At 40.2% G+C, this 13,025-nt stretch overlaps 1 pseudogene; it reads left to right on the forward strand.

The window, feature by feature from the left end:
* Positions 1-18: 18 nt before the first annotated feature.
* LOC142639043 (uncharacterized) lies at positions 19-1,095 on the forward strand (annotated as a pseudogene).
* The last annotated feature ends 11,930 nt before the right edge of the window (positions 1,096-13,025 follow it).

Consider the following 13,025-nt stretch of genomic DNA (forward strand, 5'->3'; position numbering starts at 1 on the left):
TATTTGAGAGAGAGAGCCCCGAGGCCCAAGCCAGAGAGGACTGTTCAGCCTTTAAGTAGGGGCTTCTCTCATCATTGAGAGAATTATTGCAAGATGACAAAGCTTCTCAGTCTCACAAAGAAGCGAAGCAGAGGCAGACATTACTTGCACATCCCCCCATTTCCATTATCATTCTCTTATTAAAAGTAACATCTTTTCTCTCTCCCTGACTCTCTCCACATTATGCTGAACTCTTTTGGAACTTGCTTGACTCCTCTCCACAGGAGGGCTAGAACCTTCTTTCAACAGCTGAGTGACATACACAAAATGAGTATATGCAAGAAAAGAAAAAAACCCAATAGATTTGCTTCCAAGTTTGACAACTCACCCTCTTCTTTTGCTTCCATGGAAGTGTCTAATCAGTTCAAACAAGTTTTCAAGATCATTGACACTAATGGGGACGGCAAGATATCAACCTTTGAGCTCAGTGAAGTCCTTCTCTGCCTCGGTTATGAGAAATCAGCAGCCTTCAAGGAAGCCGAAGGAATGGTAAGAGACATGGATTGTAATGGGGATGGGTTCATTGACTTGGACGAGTTCATGGATGTCATAGACACTAGTAGAAAGCCAATGGTCGAGGAAGAGGAAGATTATCTCATGGATGCTTTTCTCATCTTTGATATTGATAAGAATGGTCTGATCTCTCCAAAAGAATTGCAGCAAGTTCTTGTCAACCTTGGATATGATAAATGCAGTCTTGAAGAGTGTAGACGTATGATCACAGGGGTTGATAAGGATGGAGATGGCTTTGTGGATTTTGAAGATTTCCAATCCATGATGAAAGGAAGCGCATTTTAAAGATTAGGTAATTAGAATTATTCTTAAATCTCAAGCAATTGAATTATTGAGCTTATCAAACATGTATCTTTTATATCATTATTCAGTCCTATCTAGCTAAAACTATTAGAGCTGAAGCTTAATGATAAGGGCAGTATTGTAAAGTTGGCAAATAATTACAAGGGAATTTTCATATATATGGGAAACAGTCTTTCCCATGTTTCAGAATAGATGTACTGTGATCACGTCTTGGACATTCCTGGATGCTTTTTTTACAAAGGAATCTCGGGCTCCCTCTATATCACTTTCTCTCTCTTTCTTTTATCTTAACCCCAGTATAAATATGGGTCCTTTATTTTCATCCTTTTGCGCAATTCTCGTATCCTAGTCCTTATCATTTTGTCACTGTTTCTGTTTTTGTATCATGTAATTTTCGACTCCATCAATTCACCAAAAACACTTAGAGATTTTATTAGTTGAACTAATTGAAACCTACTGTTTTTCCTTCAACCGGAGGATGTTTAACAATACAATGAAACATGCTTAAAAGCCAAAGAAGATCCCAACATTAGGAGGGAAGAAAACCAACAGTAGTCTCATTAACTCTTGCATAATAAGTTTTTGAGCAACACAAGGTGCTAGAATTAGTTTTTTCTCGGTTTGAAAGCACAAATAGTCTCATTAATATAAATCACCAGTAGTCTCATTAATTTTTATTTCTCCCATGATTCATTGATATAAATCACCATTGTTAATTAAAGTTCATTTCTATTCATCTTTTCGCTAATTTATTGTTTTGGCAGTGGCTTTTGATGCATTGATAGCTAGCTATCATCACTTGAGGCTTCCCCAACTTAAACTTGGTTATGAAAGACAAACCAATAAAAAATTCGACCAGTAACAAAGTGACCAAAAGGAACCAACAGTAATTAAGATTGAGTGAGCTAGGTTTTTATTTATTCAAGACTTTTGAGATTTTAACTTTGTCTATCACCTTTTGAGAAGCAAGTCAAGCAACTTCATCTATCACCACCTAATTTCCAAAAGAGATAATAAGTAAATGGATGTTTAATTTTAAAAAAAAATTAAAAATTTTATTATAGAAAAAGAAACAAGTTATTAATTTTTATGATAACTTTTTATATTTTTCATAAAAGTAGTAATAATTTTTCTTTTTAAAGGTGAATGTGTCGACTGGTGCTAATTCATTGTTTTTATCTTTTCAAAAAAAGGTACTGTGGGTTAAGATATAAAAATAAATTAATATGTTTTTTAGAAGAAAAAAATACATTAAAGTTAATTCACTAAAATTCATAGGGGCACTTTCGTGTGTAATGATCAAATACCTCTATTATTTGTGCGATAGCTTCAGACAGTGCAAAGACTGGAGAAACCACAGGTTCTGCAGCCTAAAGACTAAACAAGGCCTGGTCCAATTTCCGATTGCATGGCTTGGGTAGGGGTCAAAAGGGCCGTGTGGGTGGACAAAAACTGTCCTTGTGGACCTCCATGGGTTACAATTGTCTTATACAATCTACTTGGCACAACAAATGCCACAACTCACCACATAGGCAAGTTGTGGTTGGTAGAGGGGTGTCCTTACATGGACTCACCACCACTCCTCCACCAACCACAACTCGCCGCATGGGTGAGTTGTGACATTTGTTGTGCCACTTCATGTGGCACAAGACTTATTCATTAAACAATAGGGAATAAACACTCCACAATAGGAAGCTCAAACAGTTAGTTTCATTGATAACCTATATTACAAGTAATGATCGAATTTTTCCCCCCAAAAAATTCTCTTGTCCCCATGGAGTTATACATGTTCTCTCTCTATCAGACTGTTCACCCTTTTTTCCTTCTTCTTCCAAAAGATCCCCATTTTCTATTTCTTCTCCCATATTTATAGGTACACTTCTCATTCCTATCCCTACAGCTATCCTATTGCTAGCCAAAATCTTAGGGATATTTTCCTTTACTTTATCAATTTCCTCCCCTCCATTATCCTTAAACTCTGACTTCTGGGTGATGTACTGTTCAGATTGTCTCATACGCCTTTAATGCGGCAAGGGTTAGGTAAGAATCCCCTCATTAATGCAGAAGTAAAAATCTTCAACCTTCTTGTATGTTCTGGAAGTTTCCTGTGGTCCTAGGCGTCTTCTGGAAACCACACGGGGGTCATCCATGCATCTCGCTTAATGTAAGGTTTGTTTCCTATCTTTTCCACGAGAACTACCTTCACATGCTGTTTCCTCCTTTTGGGTATGTGGGATGGTTCAATTTCCTTTCTTCCATAACCCGTTGTCCTTTTGGACTTCCTTTAAGTATACTATCTAGGCCTAGTTTGTTCCCATGGCGTAGTTCGTTATTGGGCTTAAGGCCTGGACAGGGATTCTTCTACTCCCCACCATAGGGACAATCAACTGGATTTGGCACCGCAACAGTGACTCCTAAGTTTGCGAGAGTAAAAGGAGGAGGGGAATTGCTTTGGTATCTCCCTTCTTCTTGGCGAGCTCATTCGGAGGGGGATAAGATGTACCCCTTTCAACGAACGTCTATGTAAGGGAGTAGAGGGTGCCTCAAGGTGATGGCTTTTCTGACGGCTTGGAAGCTTCGGTACACGGGAGAGTATCCGAGAATAAGGTAGATTGCACGAAGTTGACCGTCAGTATGAGGGTAGATTAGAGATCTTAGTAGTTTGTTCAAATTCGTAGAGTTGATATTGCATTTTCTTTTTGAAAGCGTGATCCTCTGAAAAAGAAGCAAGCAAAAGTTAACCAAACGAAATGTATGAGACAACTCGGGAAGAAGACAGATCAATACTAGTAAGTTAAGTAAAAAGAAAATCCTATTAAGTCTACCCATCAGCTTTACCCGCACTAATGGGGTAATGGATTCCGTAGAGGTACCAGTTCCCCGAGATGATCAAATAATCTCCCTCTATTTCTTTGTCAGAATCCAAAAGGCCTGAGATAAGCCTCACCTCCTCGTGTCGAATCTTAAAGTAAAACCCATAGGGTTTACTTTCTTGAAAACTATAAATGTAATTGATGTCGTGCTTAGTAAGCTTCAATCCGAGCTTCTTGTTAAGGGTGTCTACACTACTAACAATTCTAAATACATTTGGGGTACACTAATCAAGACAAACCTTGAAGTGATGTAGAAAATTGGTGATCATAGATTAGAGCTCAAGGCTCTTAACTTGGTGGTCATGGGTTCACGCCCCACGGTAACATTTGAACATTACTTGTAATATAGATTATCAATGAAATCAACTGTTTGAGCTTCCCATTGTGGAGTGTTTATTCCCTATTGTTTAATTATAAGTAGATTGTGTAAGGCTTTTCAACTGTAATTTGTGGAGGTCCATAGGGACAGTTTTTGTCCGCCTACAATTGGCGCCGTCTCTGGGAAACTCTACTAAGCAGTAGGCTCAAAAGTTGGTTTACTTGGGATGGCGAATTGATCTCGAGCTGTCCAGCCCATCTGGAACGACCAAGCGTTTCAGAAGAATCTGTTCATGTGGATCGATGTGTGAGATTTGAAGTTCATAAGAAGGCTCCATGGCCACCTAGTCCACATCCAAAAGAAGAGCAGTCTGCTACCAATATAGACAGTCCTTCCTATTCTAGCAGGGAGAGGGAAGTGGAAAGGCTAAAGGAACAAGTGGTAGTGTTGCAAAGGGAAGAGAAGATGGATAAGGAGCTACTTCACCGTAAAGACAAAGAACTTCATCATTGGAGAGTTCCGAGTCCAGCGCCTAGTCATTCCCGAGGAGATAAGTGCGTGGTGGGTGATAGGAGTAGAAGGAGAGATAGGAGAACAACCCATCCCTACAGAGAATGAAAGCAATCTCCACATAGGGAGAGAACGGTTTCCCTACCCCACAGGAAGAACATAAGGGCAGAGCAAGACAGGGAGAGGCTTAAAAGCCCAATTCCTTAGCACACGACGATCCTTCACTCTCAAGTCCTAACAATGCCGCCAGTCTTGGGAGATGATGCTATGAGCAAAGCTTTGGAGTAAATATCTCAGTCTCCTTTTTTTGAAGAGATCAAGTAAACCGATCTACCACGCAGGTTTACGAGGCCAACCTTCACAACATATGGTGGCAAGACGGACCCCGTGGAACATGTCAGTCATTATAACCAAAGCATGGTCATATACTCTAAAAACAAAGCTCTGATGTGTAATATTTTCCCTTCCAGCTGGGGACCAGTAGTTATGACGTGGTTTAATGGGTTGGAAAAAGGGTCTATCCGAGGATATGATAAGCTAATTAAAGCGTTCGAGGCGAGATTCATGACGTCTAGTAGAACTTCGAAGCCTTTTGCCTCACCCTTTACAATGGCAATGATGGAGGGGAAACCCTTAGAGCCTATTCAGATCACTACTAAGAGTTATACAACAAGATTGGGGGAGATAATGGAGGAATTGTAGCCAGCACTTTTGAAGTGTGGCTTGCTATTGATTCTGACTTAAAAGCTTCTTTGGCCTTGAAACTAGTTACGGATATGAATAAGTTGATGGAACGGGTAGAAGAGTATAAGAGATTAGAAGGTGACCACTTTCAAGATAAGGCTAAAGCTAAAGTTCCTACCATGGAGAAGAAAGAAGGACTATTTACGTCAACTTGAGAAGGTAGGATACTTGGGAGAATTCTTGGTACTAGAGGACTCTTGCCCATAAGATCTGATAATCGAGATGGCAATAAAAGCCCCACCCGCCCTGGCCCAACCCCACCCTAATGGGTCGGGTTTTAACCAACCCACGAAACAGTAGGGTCGGGTTTGAGTTTTAAAAATAAAACCTAAAACGAGGTCCGGGACGGGTCTGGGTTTTTGTGATACCCGCCTAAACCCGACCCATATATATTAAAATTACTAAACTGCCCTATATATATATATATATATTACCAACTAAACCCTAACCTCAACTTCTCTTTCTCACTTCTCAATCTCCCTCAACCACCCCCTCCCCCATTCTCTCACTCTCACCAAAACACCCTCACGGCCTCATTCTCACTCTCTTAGCCCGCAGTTGGCCGCCCCCCATAAGCCCCCCTTCCTCCTTGCTTTAACGCCATCTACCCCTCTATCTCATGGGTTCGTTCTCCTTTTTTTTGGTTTCATTTCCATATCTGATGATGAAAAAAAATAACTGGCTTTGAGTCTTGAGCATATTTTCACATGGATTGTGTTAAATTTCTTGTTTTAGTGTTTTGGTGTTTTACGTTTTATATTAATTATTTCATCTTGAAAAAGATTTAGGATTGTTGTGTTTGTGTTTGTGAGTTTGAAAGGGAAAATGAGAAATTTGAAATTATTGTATATTTGTGTGATATTATTTGGTGTTTTACAATTTTTTTTATAATTTCATCTTGAAAAAAATTTAGGGTTTTTGTGTTTGTGTTTGTGATTTTGAAAAGGAAAATGAGAAATCTGAAATTATTGGATATTTCTATGATATTATTTGGCATTTTATATATATTTTTTATTATTTCATCTTGAAAAATTTTATAGGATTTTTGTGTTTGTGTCTGCGATTTTGAAAGGGAAAATGAGAAATATGAAATTATTGTATATTTTTGTGATATTATTTGGTGTTTTACAATTTTTTTATTATTATTTAATCTTGAAAAATATTAGGATTTTTGTTTATTAGTTCATCTTGAAAAATTGTATTTTTATATTTGCTGGTTATAATTTGCTTAAGTTTATTTCATTTTTTATTTTTGATGATGCGAAGAAAATCAGTAGACTGGATGCTTTGGGATTCAAAGGGCTAGCAAGTATTTTGAAGGCCTGAAAAAGAAAGAACAAGTGATCAAAGGTGACCGGGGTGGACCTGCCAATAACCCTCCGATGCCAAAGTTAGTTTCTTTCTCAAGTTCTGGAGTTCCATCATTTTAGGAATTGTAAAAAACGTACATTTATTTGGTTTGAATGGGAGTTTATATAGTGCACATTGGAAACGGTTATTAGGTTTGTAACTTCCCCTATATTTGAGGAGGTCAGAGGGTCTAGAGATAACTTCCATTACAACTATAGAAGTTATATATTTTTTCATATAACTGTCATTGGAAATTAAGTATTTAATTAGTTGTAGCGATGAATCTGGATCTCACTCATGCCTTGGAATAATAGTATGTGGCTCCATTGCCAGCTCTTGTAAGCTAATCCACACTCAAGAATTCCCTAAGTGTTATTGCGTCTTCCAAGAGCCTTCCTAACGAACGCACTTCGTCCTTCCATGGATGGCCTTCTCACGGACGGTCGTCCTCCATGGATGGCCTTCTCACGGGCGGTCGTCCTTCCATGGACAACCTTCTTATGTGGGATGTTCCTTCTGTTTTGGACGCCTCCTATGGACGAGTTGGAGTTGGTTAGATTTTTAGTTTACCATCAGTTGCCCCATTGTCCAAGGGTCGCCCAGAGCGCTGGAGGATCTACTGGCGTCCTTTAGACGCATGTCTCCATATTGGTAATTAGATTTTGTTCCACGTTTCACAATTTTAATGGCTGATTTTTATTGTTCTAGAATGCGCCACGCGTCATGGTTTCATTGGTGAATTGTCGCGTCGATTTAAGTTTTCAAGGGAAATGCCACGCTGCACTTCCCGGTTGATCACATCTTTCTAGGTACCAATTTTCAATGCCTATAAATAGTGGAATTCCTCTTGTACCCTTTACATTTCTCAAATTTTCTTCTTTGACATTTCTTGTCCATCGCCTCATGTAGAAGTATTCCATTGTCCCTAGTTTTTCTTCATCTAGAGCCAGGTATCTTCTTTATACTCGTCTTTAGGTTTTCCTTAGGTTTTCGAAATGTCTAAAATTGTTGTTTCTTCATTTGGTAATAGTGTTGATAAGGAGATAGATGAATACCATAACTCAACTAGCTACAGTGGCACTAGTAGTAATAGTAGTAGTGGGGGAAACACCACGAACGAGGAATATACTTCTGGGGTTCCTCTGGAAGTCCTCCAAGAACAACATAGGACGAGAGTAGCATCTGAGTTTGGGGCTGGTCCTTCAAGTGCTCCCCCATCCACCCCTCAGGACGAGGTTAAGACCATATACAACTGTGTTGTGGGAGTCCCTTCTAGGATGGACGATAAGAAGTTAGCGTCTCTTAGGAGTCTATAAGGCTTATCTTTTAGGAGGTCTTAGGTTGCCTCTTAATGCTTTTGCTAAGAAGTTACTCACTAGGTTAGATTTAGGGTTGTGTCAATTTAACCCCAATGCATGGAGATTAGTCGTCTCTATGCAAAATTTGTGGAGAGAGGTTTGAAGGGGATCGTCCTCTCACCATAGATGAATTCCTTTATTGTTATAAACCCTCTGAAATTAACCAATTCCTTGGCTTTTCTTCGTCTCTGGTTTCTAGGCAGGACACCCTGTTGAGGTTGGCAGGGATCCGTTTGCCCCATATACTGGAGAGTTAGGGAAGAAGGTATGCTTATTACCATTGTGTGTTTTTTCTTTACTATGTATGTTGTTCTATAATTATTTAACCCCCCCTTTCTTTTTTGTAGGTGTTAGATGACCGTTCTTGAACAAGTTTTACCTTGGATGCATTCAAAAAGCTCGTCTTCACCCTGAGAGGGATTTCCAGTCCTTGGCTACTCTTCAATGCCTTGCTACTTGGGGACTCGGTCTTGAGCCCTCTCCTGAAGCCACAGCCCATGAGCTTACAGTTCATAGGCGTAAGTTTTTACTTAAAAAAATTCCTTTTTATGTCATCTTTAGGAGTGATTCTAACAATTTTCTTTGCAGGAATGGCCACTATGAAGGAGAACAAAGGGTAGGAGGTAGTGGACGAGGTTGTTAGACCAGAGGCTCAGTCTCAACCTCGTCTTGCCATTGGGGATAAAAGGAAGAATCTATCTAAGACGCTGGATTTCAAAAATCTTCCCAGTCGTCGAAGGCATAAGAAGGCGAAACATGGGTTGTCTAAGCCCGAAATTTTTAAGCCAGGCACTGCCCCTTCTGTCTCCCAAGTGCCACCCGTCCAAGTCCTTGAAATGGAAGTGCCTGATCCTGCTAGCGTTACTCCATCCTAGACCGTCACTCTTGCTTCGTCTCAACCTCGTCCAAAGGTTCCTATGAACATGATTGAAAATGAGGACCTAGCCTGGGAGAGGTTTGAAAATTCTGTGATTGAGGAAGATGTGGCTACTTGCTATGATATGTCCTTGAAGGAGTTTGAGCACTCTGCTGTCCATGACTTCTTCAAGGTATGTAACCTTATCTTTTACCTCGTCTTGTCATTTTACTGTGGCCATTGTTTTTATTTTTAATAGGACTTTTAATCGTTTGCACAGGCAATGTCAAAGTTTATCGCGGCATCCAGGCAGGCCACAGAGATAGACAAGGAGAGGGCCAAGCTTGAGACGAAGCTATGGTAGGTTAAGGACGATTGCAGAGGCTGGGCCAAGGTGGCGGGCAAGGCTAAGGACGAGGTTAAGAAGCTTAAGAATCTCGTCGAGGAGTTGAAGGCTGATATTGTTGAAAATGACACTCGTCTTGATCATTTTCAAAAAGGGAACGATGAGTTAAGTACCCTTCTCAAGGATACCCAAAAGGTAGCTATGAAGGAATTCAAAGCTTCCAGCCAGTTCATTGACCTCCTAGACACGAACTATGCTGCTAGCTTTGAAGATTTACGCATGGACGCCATCGAACGCTTCCCCGGGGTAGAATTTAGCCCCATCAAACTTCATCTTGGTGGCTCTACTAGCTCCCTCCTCCAGAAGAGCTCAGAAGATATTAACGTTAAGGACGATGCCACCACAAAGCCTGCCCATAACGAGCCTAAGGTTGGAGATGCCCCTCAGTAAAAATTTGTATCAGAGAAAGTTTATCTCAGTTCCTTTCTTTTCTTTTCATTTTTTTTATAAGGTCCATAGCCTGGTACCATTTGAAAATTATTCAAGTACATTTTACTCGTCTAGGAAATTAGGACGAGTTCATAAACAATTGCCTTTTTTTTTGTTTTTACTTTTTAAGGGTTTTTGGATGGTGGTCGTCTACCCTTTAAAGCTTTGACTTATGAATGTTTATTTGCATTACTTGTCTATTATTGAACATATTGTTGTACGGACGAGTTTTTTTTTCTTTTTTTTTTTTGTTTACACCATTCATGTTACTGGCTTTTAAGGAGTTTGCATACTCCCAAGTGTTGAAGGGTCATCCACGTGCTTTTCTTATGGACGACGTGTTTGTTTGTGGATGACTCACTTGCTATTTAAATTTTATAAGTATAACTCATCCTAAAAGTAGCAGTGACGATTTTGCCAGTTCTTTTCCTCGTCCATGGGCTGGATAATTGACATTCATCTTTCGTCTAGACGTTTCTAGTGTTTCACTCGTCTAGAACATGGGAGCATCTTGGTTAGGCGCTCGTCCATGGACTTAAATGCTCACTGTATGCTTTTTCTCGTCCACTACTTGGGCATTACACATATAGTTCTTTCTCATCCTTCTCTTTGGATGAGCATAAGCTTTCCCGTCTATTTATTAGACGAGTTTGCCTTAACTTATTTTTCTTGGCTTTATCCTCATTTCAAGGAAAGCTTATGAACGTTACATCCCTGCGTCTAGAGACTTTCATTTGTCTTAAGCTTTAGCCTTCTTGTAGATACTATTTTGGAAATTAGATTCATGCATTAAATACATGTGAAATCGAAACCATATTTATTAAATAAATATCATCCACAAATATGGCACATGCTTAGAAGCTCATGCCTTAGGAAATTAAAATACTTATACAAGTACAGAACCTCGTCTTTCACAAATTTGCCTGTAGACGGTGCAAAAGTTAGGAACTAGTGCACTTTTTATTTTTAAAACACATAATAGTAGTCATAAAAATACACAATTATAGTAAACATGAGTAAACACGTAGACCGCAGCTGTAACCTCGTCCATAACTTTCGTCCAGGGTAATTCTCGTCCAAGCTCACCCTTTATTGGTAGTACCTCCTTAGATGCTCCACATTCCAAGGATGTTCTAGTTTTCGTCCGTCCAGAGCTTCCAAGTAGTACGAACCTTGCCTCTTATAGTTGATTACCCTATAGGGTCCTTCCCAATTGGGTCCTAGTTTTCCATGAGCTCAGCTCCTGGTTGCCAATAATACCTTTTTAAGGACGAGGTCCCCAATGTTGAAACGCCTAGGTTTTACCATGGCATCATGCTGCCTAGTCATGAGGTTTTTGTATCTTGTTGTCCTTTACCCTGCATCTATCCTCACCTGTTCAATAGGATCGAGGTCAAGACGGAGTTGTTCTTCATTCTCTTTTTCCTGGTACTTCATCACTCGATGGTTAGCCATATGAACTTCCACAGGGATGACTGCTTCACTTCCGTAGGCTAGCTTAAAAGGGGTTTCTACTGTCGAGGTTCTCATAATCGTCTTGTAGGCTCAAAGAACACTTGGCAGCTCATCTGGCCATACCTCCTTTGCCCTCTTGAGCCGAGTCTTGATGATTTTTAGCAAGGATGGGTTTGCCACTTTTGCTTGTCTGTTCGTCTGTGGGTGAGAGGATGAGGAATAGTGATTTTTTATTCCAAACTGCTCACAAAAGTCTCTGAAAGGTGTGTTGTCAAAGTATCGTCCATTATCTGATACTAATGCTCTAGGTACCCCGAATCTACATACAATGTTCTTTCAAACAAAGTTCTTAACATTTTGCTGAGTAATTTTCGTGAGAGGTTCGGCCTCCACCCACTTGGTAAAGTAGTCAATCCCTACTACCAAAAATTTCATCTGCCTAGTTCCTAGTGGGAAGGGACCTAGAATATCTAACCCCCATTGTGCAAAATGCCATGGGGCCATCATTGAGGTCTGGTACTCCGAAGGCTGTTTAGGAACGTTGCTGAAGTGCTGACACTGGTCACACACTTGATATAAGCCTTAGCATCTGCTTGAATAGTCAGCCAGTAGTAGCCTGCATGGATGACCTTATGGACTAACAATCTCGCTCCTGAGTGATTCTTATATGCTCCTTCATGGACTTCCCTTAATACATAGTTTGACTCGTTCAAAGCTAGGCACCTTAGGTAGGGTTGAGAGAAGCCTCATTTGTATAGTACTTCATCTATGAGGACGTACTTGGCAGCCCTGACCCTCAAATTTCTAGCCTTGTCTTTGTATTATGGAAGCCTTCCGTCCTTAAGATAGATTATTATTAGACTCATCCAATTTTCTTCTTCTCCTATCTGCTGTATCTCTAGAAGGTCTATGCTCGACATGTATTGGATTTTGTCATACTTGTTCATAATTCCTCCTATCAAAGCTGCTTTCACCAAAACATCTGCTTCCATGTTGTCCTCCCTCGGGAGTTGAACAAAATTGGCTTCTTTAAACTTCTAGATGAGCCACTTCACTTTGTTGAGATATTTTTTCATTCGTTCTTCCTCGGTTTCACACATTCCATTCACTTGCTTAATAACCAATTAAGAGTCTCCTTTAGCTACTACCAACTCCGCCCCTAAAGACTTAGCCAATTCTAGCCCTTTAAGAAGAGTTTCATACTCAGCTTCATTGTTGGTGGTTTGGTATTGTAGACGGGCTGAGTATTCCAAGTTATCCCCTTCAAGGGACTTCAGTATGACTCCAATCTCTCCTACGTATAGCGTGGATGATCCATCTACATTGATAACCCACCTTTTCGCTCCTTACAGGAGGTGAACTCTGCAATGAAATCTGCCAATGCTTGAGCTTTTATCGCACTCCTTGGTTGGTACCTGACATCAAACTCACTAAGTTCCACCACCTATTGGATTAGTCGTCCTGCAGCCTCTAACTTGTTCATTGTCTTCTTTAGGGGATAATCTGTTAGGGCGTTGATAACATGAGCTTGAAAATAATGCCTCAGCTTCCTAGAAGCCGTGACCAAAGCAAATGCTAGCTTCTCCATCATTGGATATTGTCCTTCCGCTCCTCTTAGCACTCAGCTTGTATAATAAATCGGTTTCTGAATCTGCCCTTCTTCTCTAATCAATGCCGAGCTCACTACGTGCGGGGACACTACCAAATACAAATATAATTCTTCACCAGGTACGGACGGGCTCAACAAAGGTGCTGTGGTGAGGTAAGCCTTGAGGTTTTGGAAGGCCTTTTGACACTTGTCCGTCCACTCAAATGCCTTCCTGAGGACTCTAAAGAATAGTAAACATTTGTTAGTAGCTTTCGAAACGAA

This window comes from Castanea sativa, chromosome 6 (assembly GCF_040712315.1).
Source record: "Castanea sativa cultivar Marrone di Chiusa Pesio chromosome 6, ASM4071231v1".
NCBI lineage: Eukaryota > Viridiplantae > Streptophyta > Magnoliopsida > Fagales > Fagaceae > Castanea > Castanea sativa.